Below are 11,116 nucleotides of genomic sequence, written 5' to 3'. Positions count from 1 at the left end.
GCGTGTTGGAGAGGCTTTGCCCGCCAGCTCGGATTGGACCCAAGCACTTTCCGCTCCTCCCACTCTCTCCTGCAGCCTACACACACACGCGCGCGCGTCCATGCCCGCACGCCCGCAGCCTGAGCGCACTCTGGCGCTAATACTTCGCCCTCCACATTTAATCAGCCCAGTGCAATATACGGTTGGTTGTTTTCAAACATGTAAAATGAAGTGTGTCAACCCTTTATCCTGCCCAGATTTTTGGACTCCATGATTTAAAAAAAAAAAAAAAAAAGACTCATGTTGACGAGGCAAATCAGGTAATCTGATCGCTCTTAGATGATTATATATTTAGATGATTCCAACAGACGAAATGTATCAAGCATTTGTGCATAATATTCACTTTTGAGTGATCAGATTTTCATGCTAAACGATTTGCCTATGAGCACAAAATTGCCGTGCAGCATTGTGTGAGCAAAAGCCAAAAAATCCACCCATAGAGGGGACCAAAGTGGTCGACGCACTTCTCAGTCATATACATCACTCATACATTAGCTAACAATTGTCTTGCACTTGCAAGGCTGTACAATTACAGTTGTTTTATGACCAAAAGTCAATTATTGCTGATTGTCAACTTGAATTACTGTTGCGTCACTGTAAAGGTATCGAAGACAAGAACATCTTGTTCTTATCTACTGTATATAGAGGTTAACGATCTTACTGTATGTCACAGAAAGAAGAGCAGCTCCGATGACATGACTTGTCTCAGGTATCCATAGGGATGACTTTCAGGGTGGGGTCTTCTACTTCCTCTGAGAAATACGCAAATACTGACCTAGCAAATGGACGCTTTAGGGCCACGATGAGTGACACTGTAGGCTTCAGGTGATTCTAATCGTACATGTTGTGTTATGCATGACCAAGGTGTTTGGCTTATTGTACTTTTAATTGATAAATACCATAGTTGTCAATGATTATCCCAGTGGGGAGCATTAAAGCCTTGACCAAAATCTCTGGAATTTTGCATTATAGCAGATACAGTCTATGTGTTAAATACAAGTGTAAATACAAATGTGTTATATATTTTATGTGTTAAATACAAGTTTGCAATGTAATTCTTTGCAATAAAGGGGAGATAATACAGCATAGATGAGAAGGCCCAATATGTGTTTCCATGTGACTGGATTCGGTAACCTCTGCCACCAGGTCCTTGACCCCCAACACGGACTCCTGGTGACTTGCATCCGGTGTGAAGTACATCCGCAAACTTAAAAAGTAATTATATCAAGAAGTTGCAGAAATGAGCGTGTGTCCTGTCTGTCGGAAGGTCTCCCCCTGTCGCAGTGGGTTACCATCACGCCTGGTGCTCAACGTCTGCCATTGAAGTAGTTGTCTGAGAGCTGTGGATGCTTCAGTCAGTCTGCGCGAGGTAGCAAAGAGGCAGGTGCGGGTTGGAGGCACTTTCACCCCCAGTCTCTTAGCCTCTTTAGCTGTGGCCCACGGAGAGAGCGAGACAACCATGGAGAGAGAGAGAGAAATTGCCCCGAGCGCATCTCCACTGACCTACATTTTATCTGTCGCTTTTTTCCACTCCTCCTTTTTTCATCCCTTATTTCTCCCATACCAACAGCTCCATAATTGTGATGTAATGACCAAAGCAAGCGTGATAAAATCCCAGACTGGTCAGGATGAAACGCTTCTTGAAGACAGGCAGACAGAGGGAAGATAGTAAATGACAGCAATGGGGAGGGGCTTAGAATCATCTCATTTTGCCAAAGTGACCAAAATTTGTTTGCATACAGTATATGTGCAATGTGTGGACTTCAAATAATGTAAGGATTGGTGAGTCCATTGAGACGGATCACCCTCTTTGTTAAACTATTCTTCCAGAGCCATAAGAGACAACTGGTGATTTATGTGTCCAAGATTGTAGCTTGTGTGGTGAAAGTGAACATGGAGGCAGGACGTCATAAGGTCTGAAGTGTCCATATGGTGGTGAGAGGGAGGAAGGGAGCAGGAGAAGCAGACCGGGCCATGCCTAAGGGCCCAACTTGGAGGAGGAGAAACTGCATTCTGCATAGAGATGCAATCTCTGATCCGATTGCTCTGCCTTTATATTCTTCTGTCTGCTTCTCTTTCTGCTCCACCTCCATCTCAATGGTCCACAAAATTGTTTCAACTGAAAAGTAACCAATTAAATAAAGTGGTCTTTACTCCAGTTTCCAAGGTTGGGTCCACACAGAAAGTGTCTCCCAGGGATCCTCCTGTATAATGCTTCTTAAATCTGAGTCAAAGAAAAACATTTGGATGATACGAATCTTGCCTTCCATCTGTCCAATATGGGGATCCCATAACAACTATCAACTCCACTCTTATTTGATGCAAACAAGCAAATGTTTGCATGACCCCAGGTTTAAGAAGCAATATGGGATATACAGTGGACTTTGTGTTTACTGAACAGCCACACAATTATGACCACTTGCGCAATATCATGAACTCTAGTTTACAAAAAAAGGTAATATTGTTCAATTCTGTTTGCAATTGTAAGTGAGGTATTTCCTCAACAATATTATTGCTTTTGCAGTTTGTAGTAGTACAGCAGAATGAGTTCGAGTTACTTCAGGTAGTTACATAGGAAAGTCAAACCTATTACTATGATGCAGAAAAGTTCCACACTCCCACCACAAAAATTGGTGGATGTTGTATGTATGAGAGAAGGCAAAATGGATATTTTTTTGTTTCGGAAAAAAAAGCTCCTTTTTTATATCAATCAGTGCTGCCCTTGAATCGACCACCAGGAAGTTAACTTAAATATAATTAGATAAGTTTCCTCTTGAAAATAAGAAATTAGGCCATAGGTCTCAGAGGAATCATCGTCTCCAATCTGACAAGTTCTGCTCAGCCTCTCCTTCTCCCACTGAAACAAGCAGGTGCTTTTCTCTGCAAAGATGCGCTAAAAACACGTTTGTGAGCAGCAGAGTGACAGCACATTAATTTTTATTATTATTGTTTTTGTTATTGTTTGCCCAGATCCGCTCAAGTGCCTTTGTATTCATGTCAATACATGACCTTATTGATTTTATCACAAGGGTGTTTTGCAGGTGTCAAATACAAAGGTCTCATATAATATGACATTGACATGTTGACATGTAAAGTGAGAGCTCAGGGATAGAAAATGAGAACCAAAGCGCGAGAGGCAAGAGACGCAGCAAAGGAGAGATAGATATTGAAAATACACTTGAGAAATTTGAGATACCACAAGTGACATAGGCAATTTCTGTGGAAAAATTACTTCATCATAATTTCAATCCCAAGAAGAATTGAAAGGAAAGCCCTGAAGGAGGAGGGCCAAGTCACCTTGAAAGGTGTTAGGAGAAATGCTGCCCCCCCAACCCCCACACACTACTCAGTTTTATGCATTAATACAAAATAATACATAATGACCCCTATGTCTTCCACTGATAACGTTATTATACTTCATTGCTATGTGTGATTCACAGATAAAATAAACAGTACTGTGCTGAAGTTATATAGGCCACAGAAAGCTTTGTTTAATTAATTATAATTAATGAATTATTATTAATTATTATTAATTGATGGTATGAACATGGATAAAGTTAATGGTAGGATGTATAAAGGAGCTGTGAATACAATTTATTTTCATCTTTGAATCACTGGGGTTGTGGTATTTTCAAATTGGTAAAACATCCACATCATCTCAAATTGATGTTTGCAACAAAGTGAACGATATCGGTTTGTCTGCTGCTATTAGCATCACCTAATCAAAGACTTAAAAAAACGTTTCATGTTTTTACCTTCCCAATGTCAATCGTCAGATTTTAATTGGATTTTTTCTATTTTCTGCTTTTTTCCCACTCTTTGCCATTAGGAAATTGGATCTAGTTTTACTTTGAGTCATTTTCCTCTTCTTGTTCTTCTTAATATACAGTATACAGTAAATTTCTTCCTCAGTAGGCAGGCATGTCGAAAAATGAGTCTTTTGCCTGAGGCACTTTCTCAAAATAATTTAGTCGTCGTTATTTCTACGCGAGAGCTTAATAAATGTTGGCGTGCAAATGGGGAGGAAATTGCAAACTGTGTGCAGCTTTCATGTTCAGGGCTACTTGATAGTTCTGTTGGTTTTCTGATGGGGTTTGTAATTGTAGAAAGTCGCAGAGAATAGAGCAATGGCTTTGCAAATCACTCTCTTGATTTATTTAATGGTGGACGGTCCTTATTGAACAGGACCAGTATATGTGTGTGGGCGTGCGTGTGACTATTGCTTGTCCTCATTTCTTTGAGGTACAATTAAATGCCTTTTGAAATTTCACACATTGTGAGTTTGGGTTATTAGATTCTTTTTTACTAATCACATTTTAGTTAGTGAAATTGAGATGTTTGCGGCCTTATTCTCTTCACCAATCAATCAGTCGATGGACAATAATCCCCCTTTATCAAAACAAACAGATCTATCTTTTAAAATTTCATAGCCCTCTTACACACAGCCCTTGACCTTTAACCTCGGTCTATCTGTAGGTGTTCAGTTCAGGGGGAGGGGGGCTTTTCGAGAAGACCAATAACGGAGCCCAGAAGGACGCCACCCAGAGATCCTCTTACTGTCTGCCATACAGGAGCAACACTAAGCACTATAATCTGAAAGGAGGGGATGGTAGGATGGAGATGATTGTGTGTGTGTGTGTGTGTGTGTGTGTGTGTGTGTGTGTGTGTGTGTGTGTGTGTGTGTGTGTGTGTGTGTGTGTGTGTGTGTGTGTGTGTGTGTGTATGCAATGATGATGATGATGATGATGATGATGGTGTGGGGGTGGGTCTGGACGGCATGTTTTTAACCCCTCCCTCATCTCCATCCCCTCTGGTTAATCTGGAGTCTAGCATGTGGATTAGTACAGCACCACTGTTTGACTCAACGCTACATTTCCTACAGTGCCTATAAGATTACGTCTTTAAGCAGTTTACGTTCACAGCTCAGTGCGAATATTGGAGTTAGCACATTGGCTAATGACATATATGCATAGTCTTGTGCTTGATTATCATCATTCATGTTCACGCATGTAAGGTTGTGTGCTTGTTGGCACAGAGGCAGAGTGGCAAGTGTTTCCCAACAGATGCCCCTGTTGTTTTTGATTCCTCGTCTTGGAGTCGATGCCAGATAGACCGCCAGCACCACTTAGCAATGCACCGCCCCACAAGCACACACCGTCTCATCATGTTAATGCGATCATCACCTTTAGCGTTGGATGGATGATTTGACATCTCTCTTTGTTTGGGCTGAGGTAAAATGAGTCTGTTAGTCTGTTAATCCACCGGGATTAAGAAACAACAACAATCTCCCATGGAGTGTGTGAGTTTCTGTTTTGCGTGAGTGAGTGAAAGAGTGAGTCTGTGCACGTGCGTTTTACAGCGTGCATCTTTGGATTTTTGACTTCAGTTCGTCATGGGCTCATATTTGAACGCAAACCACCACCAACACGAGATGTGGAGGGTGCTGATGTTGATGGTGCTGATTGCTGATGATGATGATGTTGAGAAGAATGATGGGGGGGTTAAAGGGTAGAAGAGTGTAGGGATTAGTTGATATTTCCCTGGCATTACGTACGCTTTGGCGAACATCTACTTAAGTCCTGCCTTATGCGCCGCTGTCTGGAACACACACACAAAAAGCCCTCTGTCCCATTCACACACACAAAGACTATTAGTACAGTCCAGCTCATCCTCTCAATGCGCAGAAGAAAAGAGAGAAAAACATGTTAAGTCTTTGTCCTCTTCTGTCTGGGCTCATTCATTCTCTCATCCATGGGAGGAAGAGTAATAGGGTGAAGAGAAAGGAAAAAATTGGAAAGACATAGATGATTTGTTCATTGAGGTTGTGGTCAAGTTACTTGAGAGTAACTCCAGCGGATGCGTGTAAACCTTAACAAAAGGCATACAGTAAATTGTTATAAAATTATAGTAAATAACCTCATATTTGCTTGAAATTATTATTACTAGACGCCATTACAAGGGAAATACATCAGGTTCAATAGCAATTTTTTATGTGTTCATTTTGTGTTATTAACATTACACTCTGTATTTTTGTAACTTTAGTAACTTTAGTTTACATCATTAGAAAAAGCATCAGAAAATCACACTTGCTGTTTTTAGTTGAAGGTGTTAAGGCAAATAGTTTTGGTTTTGGTTTTTTTAAGTTTTGGGGTGGCCCGTGCCTTTTCATCCCACTATAATTGATCCGGACCACAACTGAGCAGCAGCTGAAGGCCAGGTCCACAGTCAAAACTAAACAAAGAGCAATCTGAAGTGAAATGAACATACTTGAGGATCATTAATGTGATTTGATCACACTGAGTAGGAAGAGGAAGAAACTGTCTATCTTCATAGAGATTCAGTTACAATTATAGCTGTAAATTATTTTTTGTCTTTGCATATCGAGGAACGCTTCATTAATAGTAGTCGTGGTAATCCCCATTACTCACTTTTTCGACAGTGCCCACAACATGCAAACTGCAAATGGCCCCAGGGCCGTAGGTTGGGCACCACTGTATTACAGGTCGAACACAACTCCGGGATTTTACTCTAAAAATAAGCCCATTATGGCCGCACTTGAAGTGCGCCACTCATGAAGTTGTAATATTTAAGGATATGGAAAGGGAGGATTACAGTTTACTTTATGGCTGATGCTTCGCAGCAAATAAGTGTTAACCTTTGAGAACTATGAAAAACAACAAATATTTGACCGACCAGCAAAACGCACTTAAGGCATCTTATGCGATGCATGATAGCGATTCAAAGAGATTTGGATGTAATTAATCATGACAATATTTCGAGATTGCAAAAAGTTTACCAACAGTCATGATTCATTTACAGAGACAATTTGAAAGGAGAAATGCAGACGGTCTGCACATGTAGCCGAGTTTAAAAGTTCATAAATTGTTAATTGATGACTGTTCTCCTTACCGGGGAAATCATCTTTAAAGAATGTGAAATATGCAACAATGAATATCCTAATGAGGTCTGGGTAATAATAATGCATCGGGATGTATGTTCTCAGTGCAGGCCTACGATACTTCAACGATAATGGAACGTGTCTGCTATCTGCCACCTGGGATGTTTTTTCAACAGTCTCTCCTGAGTTTCTTTTCCGATTCCTACTGTACTTAGCCATCGCTCTCCTCACTTTGCTTCACTGGCTGCCACTTTCAATATCTCCTCCCATCCCTTCCCCCTTTTAACTCATCCTGAATTATCCATAGCTGCATTGCTGCCTCGCTTTCCCTCAACAGCCCCCCCATTCCCCGTCTGCACGTTTGCTCCCTCCGTCTCCCCTTCTATCGTTTTGCCATCTCTCAATTTATTCTCGTGCTCCGTGCAGCCTTTCACTCTCTGCACTCTCATCTCTCGTGTCTTCCCCCCCCTATCTTTCTCTCCATTCCCTTGCTCGTCCCCTCTCTCCCTGTTTCCCCGCGTCTCTCGCTTAGTGTAACTGTAGGATATAGGTCAGCGGGACGGCTTGGCTGACTCGTGTCTAGACTCAGCTTCAGTCTTGGGGGCATGCAGTCACACAGTGGAGCACATTGACCAACGCAATCAGCGCACCACTCTGAAGCTCCATTGACTGCCTTGCAGTGCACGTGTATGTATGCGTGTGTGGGCGCTCGGAGGCGCGCGCACACTTAAGCTGAGGGGCAAAGTTCTTTCAAGGAGCCTTTGCTGCACGCCTAGACATTACCAAAGACATTAACACCATCTGTGAAGGAAAACAGTGGTAGAAATGTCAGTGCAAATGCCATTCAGTGGCGTGTTGATATTTCAACATGGACAAAGATAACCAGAGGCTTTAAGACATGCACAAAAGTCAACGCGGAGGTAAAACATTTTCATGTGCCGTTATTTGAGTGCATTTGTTAACTGTGGAGGAGGTGGAATGAAAATTTGATACGGCATGCGTGCGGCTGCCCGAGTTGAGTACACGGTAACCGCTGTAAAAGGGGGGTGGGGTTGGCAGCTGTATGGCGCTGGCTGCTGCAGGGTGCGACATGCTGTGGGGAAGGGTACATGGGATGACGGTTTGTGTGTTAGGCCAATGATTCATTCAAGTGAGTATGTTATGGCCCGCCCCTCTCACTCTGGCTGTGGTCCAGATGTGATCCCCGTCTTTCTCCCTGGATACTGAGTCAGTGCCCCCACCTAAGCAGAAAGTTCTCTGTCTGCGTACCCATTAAGGTTAGGGTTGCAGCACAACATTTTTTCCATTCATCCGTCCCGTCCGTCCGTCCGTCCGTCCATCCATCCGTCCGTCCATCCATCCATCCATCCATCCATCCACCCACCTATCCATCCATCCATCCATCCATCCATCCATCCATCCATCCATCCATCCATCCATCCATCCATCCATCCATCCATCCATCCATCCATCCATCCATCCATCCATCCATCCATCCATTTTCTGAACTGCTGCCTATCATTCACAAACCATAATCCAAGTCTGAAAGTCAAGTTGTTTGTTTTTCCAGCAAGAGTGGGTATGTGTGATTGATTTTATCAAACGCAACGTGCTTCAACTCCACCATTACTGTGAGTGTGTGCCAAGGCAATATTATTGTGTAATCTTAACCACATAGAGTTTCTGCCTAATAATGCCTTGTAATGAGATTCCCTGCCTGTCAGCACCCTCTCAGTCAGAACACAATGAAATTGGTTTTGACACCGACACTTACTTGGCTCAACAGAGAAAAGAAAAGAGACAATGGACTGATGTTTGGAAAGGCTTTAAAGAATGCCCGAGCCAGCCGGATGATGTAACCAGGTGTGACTACACATTCTGTGTGTAGTAAATGCACAGCCATCTATATACTGTTTGTGTGGATGTCTAGCCAAGTATCCGTTCACATCATGTGTCAGAATACTATTTGGGGATGCCGTTGGATGATATGGTAAGCTTGGAAAACTCACAAGCGCGTCAATATTGGGTCAAAAATGGATTTAATTAGTGGGTTGAACATTATTAAAGGTCAGGTCAGTTTTTATATGATTCACGAAAAAAATTGCTCACATTACATCATCCTTTCTTTTGTTTATTGTTCTTTATCCTCTTCAGCAATAGTTCTGATCAAAAACTTTAAAAAACAAAACAACATATCATTGACTGGTTGAATAACAATTCTGCACAACTGCAACAAGTGCACATATCATGTATAGGCTTTGAGTAAGGTAAAATAATGCAGCTGCATCCAATGTCCAGCTACAACTCTTGCCTTTTCTCATGTTCTTCTCATTTGAAGACATGGACGACATCAAGATGTCCCGCAATGATGAAGCTGCGGAGGATCCTGGAAGAATCCTTCCAGGAGTGCATGAAAGCATGGCAGAGAAGGCTAGGGAAGCGTGCTGGACTCCAAAGGGAATAGTTTGAAGCATTTGAAATAGATCCTTTGTGTTGCCACTCCTAGATCTTTTCTGACATACCATGTATGTATGTATGTACACTGTATATGTATATATACGGGTATGTGCATTGCAACATGAAATTGACTAATGTAACAGTACAGATCATCCTCTACTTCCCAATCACTTTTCCATCTCTGCCTCCTCCTTTCATGTTGCCCCAAGCACTAATGCCATTTCCCATCATGCCCTGCTTAAGCAATAAACATGACGACGACATGTCAGCGTGGTCGATCATGGATGTTTCACTCGCTGACTAGGTTATCATCTTTACATAGTTTATATTCATATTAATGCTTTTGTTCTCATCAAAAATTGCATTATTGTATTCAATATACTCCACACTTTTTTTTGCAATCGGCATGGTAATTTTCTCTATGCGCTCTGCATATAACCAACATTATTGAATGTAAAAGAGATGCAATGTGATATTTTTAACTTAGCAAATTGATCAGTTCATTCATGAGCAGGCACGGGCTCATGGGAAAGCCACAGCTGCACACAATCAATGGTGGTCAATTTACAAGCCAACCATGGGCATTATCCATCCTACCATTGAAGCAAGAATCACTTCTCTTGTCAGTGCGCCTAATTATTCATCTGTATCATGTACCTACTAGATCATAACAATTCATTAGTTTCACCACAATGTAGCTGCATCCTTAGCAGTGACACTCCTTTTAAAACACTGATGATGAGGATTATGTGATTTAATTAGTGCTGTGGTCCATTTGCTGCAGGGCCGCACAGATAGATTGAGAAAAATAGATAAGTAAATAATGTACGTCCTTATTGGGAATATACTCTGCAGGCTGCATGGGTTCAATTCTCACTTAGTGGCATTGTGAGCCGTTGTCTGTCTCTATGTGCCAGGGGCCTGACTGGAGACAAATACGAGTGTAGTTTGCTTTTCACCTAAAACCAGCTGGGTTAGGCTACAACTTACCTTTGACCCTGAACAGATAAGATACATTGGAAAAAAAAAAGATGATGAATCAGGTTGTATTATTTTGTCCCATGATTGAGAATATTCTATATACTACAGTGTTTTGTCATTTGCACACCTACTGAATCAGATTTTTTTAACACAAGGTCTACTGGAAAATATGCTCCGTAATTAAGCGCAAGAACAAAAGACAGAGATGTGAGTGGTGTTTTTTGTTCGGTTTGTATGTGTTGCTGTGCTCTGTGCTAGAGTAGCAAGTTTTTGACAGCTTAAAAATACTGTAGCATCTAGAATAATTCACCATCTATGGCATTTCATAATATTTGGTCGCACGAAGCTATTGCATTTTCATTAGATGAATGAATAAGGATTGTTTGAACATTTAGCTTGTTGAAATATACAATGTTTAATTCTCTTTTGTTTTATTGTAATTTTCATCATGAACTTCAACTGCAAAGGGCAAACAGCTTGAAGCAAGCACACTTGGCCTTTATTTGAAGAACTGTGCAAGCAAGAGAGTGACAAGAGATGCTAAGAAATACTTAAAAAGTATGTTTCAATAAGTCTAAGTGTGTTTAAAGAGTGTGGGCGTAAAATAATCGAAAAATATATATTCTTATATGGTCTTATTGCTTTTAGTCCATCCATCTCTTCATCCATCCTTCCTGCTCCCACAATCACGGTTGTATGAAACATTAAAGTCAAACTCAGACCATCTATATTTCATATAGC

The sequence above is a fragment of the Syngnathus floridae genome, chromosome 5 (genome assembly GCF_059516105.1).
Source record: "Syngnathus floridae isolate MCC-2025c chromosome 5, RoL_Sflo_1.0, whole genome shotgun sequence".
NCBI lineage: Eukaryota > Metazoa > Chordata > Actinopteri > Syngnathiformes > Syngnathidae > Syngnathus > Syngnathus floridae.
The sequence above is the reverse complement of the archived record's forward strand: the minus strand, read 5'-3'. Positions refer to the sequence as shown.